The following is a 2,153-nucleotide window of genomic DNA, read 5'->3' on the forward strand; positions in this document are numbered from 1 at the left end:
GGGTAGAGGGATGTTATGTGCAAAAGCAGTGTGGAGCTATGAGAGGTGTGGGTATGAGTGAGGGACAACATGGATGGAAACAAGTTAGAGAGGAAGCAACAAAAGATCCTTCCTTTTAAATCCTTCAAATCAATAAGATAAAAAAAGGCGGGTGAGGACAAGTAAAAGGTTAGGCAAATTTATAAGGTTAAGTAATAAAAGAGCAATAATATGAAAAGAAAAAGTTGAACATTTGAAAGTGTGGGAGTTGAGCAGAGGAGTTACGAAGGAGAACAAAGTGGTGAAAGACCTACTGTTTTTTCTCATTCATTATGTGTCTTTATGTGTGTGGTGCCAAAAAGCAATCAACCTCTTGGCCTCTAAAATACCAATTAGTGTATCTTTTCATCTGATGTGACAGCATTTGATGATTGATTTCCTTTAGTTATTCTTTGGGATTAACCCAAAAACACACTCTGCTTTKCTTTCTTAAAGTCTGACAGGAAGTCTCCTCAGATTCTCCTCAGGCAGACGAGCCATTAGTGTTCCTCAGACTTTGACACGGAGGGAAACTCAAAATTAGCAGTGATTTTCATTTACATGGTGGCAGATTTAGGAAGTTTGCAATGTCCTGGGAAAAAAAAGGAAACAGACTTCCTTTTAGAAGAAAAAAACAGCGTATTAAGAATCAAAACATATTCTCAATAGGAGGATATGATTTGTGAATATACCATGATGAGCTTTATCAAAATGTGAGTCAATATAAATTTCCAAAGCGAAAACGAAAACCAAGTCAAACGTGGCCACGTTCATTTTTCCAGAGATGTTGTCACATTTTTCTTATAGTCTGACTGTGTGACACAAACTCCTCTCATGACTCTTCAGCTGTAAAGAACTTGGTAAGAAAAAAAACAAAAACCAGTCCTCACATTCATTTGTTTCTGTTCTGTAAAACTTCAAACCGCCATTTTATTTATTTWTTTTTTTGTGAAGGTATTTGGCCACATCAGTTTTGACAAGTGCAATTTATTCTCAACTTAAAAAGCACTACATTCCTCACAAAAAAGAAAAAAAAAGGAAAAAAAAGATGTTTCTGGAACACAAATCAAGGTGAAAGTGAGGATACAAGCCCAACAAAAACTTCTTTTGATGCTTAAAACATAAAAACTTTGTCCAAGGTTTTAAAATTTAATTGGCACAACTGTCTAACATGTTTGTTTTTAAAGCAAACTATTCATAAGCWACACCTAATTTAATATTGCCACTAAGTTTATTTTACATTTTCTGTTGACATAGCTTTCTCAAAAAAAGTAACCTCGTCAGACGTTGATAGAGAAACGTCCTCYCGTCTTTCTCTCATATCTTTCTCGAACATCAGGCACACTTTTTGAAGAAAAAAAGTGTCAAGGTTTCACTCAAAACACCAAGACCTCAATTTTTATTCAGCTTTACGTGTTTTTTTTCCTTCTTTTTATTTGTTCTCCTTTCAGAGCTTTTTCACTTCCCTCCACAGAAGTTCACAATAATGTAGCTTCATTTATAAGGCTTTTACGCCAAAAAAACAGCTTTAGTTYATTGAGATGGCATTCACATTTCCTTTGAATGTGTGTGTGTTTGAGTGTGTGTGGGCACAGAACAAGCACTTCAAGCTTTGAGGTTAAAACAACAAATATTTGAGTTCTCCCAAAAAAAAAAAAATTCTAAAGAACAAAATGACATTTTCTAAAAAGCTTTGCGTAGCTGTCAGTCAGGATGAAGTTAACCCCCTCACATCRTCTTAACTTTTCACGTGGAACAAAGAGTTCGTTTTAAACTGCTGCTAGCTAATACAGCAAATTAGTTTCTTATGTAAAATCAGTGCAGCTGAGAAATGCTAAAAAATGGTCAAAAACATAAAAATAAATCAAGATATAATGACAGTTAAAGATGTCTGTACCGTTTAGCCCAGGGGTGGGCAGTCCTGGTCCTGGAGGGCCGCAGCCCTGCATGTTTTACTTGCTTCTCTGCTCCAACACACCTGATATGAATGATTCGATGATTATCAGGCTTCTACAGTACGGAGGACCGAAACTGACATAATTAGAAATAAAAGCAGAATTATATAAATGAACCACTAAATAAATACATTTAAAATGTACCAATTAAAATTACAAAGGAGAACTTTATCTCATGTT

Source organism: Austrofundulus limnaeus, unplaced genomic scaffold, assembly GCF_001266775.1.
Source record: "Austrofundulus limnaeus strain Quisiro unplaced genomic scaffold, Austrofundulus_limnaeus-1.0 Scaffold128, whole genome shotgun sequence".
Lineage (NCBI taxonomy): Eukaryota > Metazoa > Chordata > Actinopteri > Cyprinodontiformes > Rivulidae > Austrofundulus > Austrofundulus limnaeus.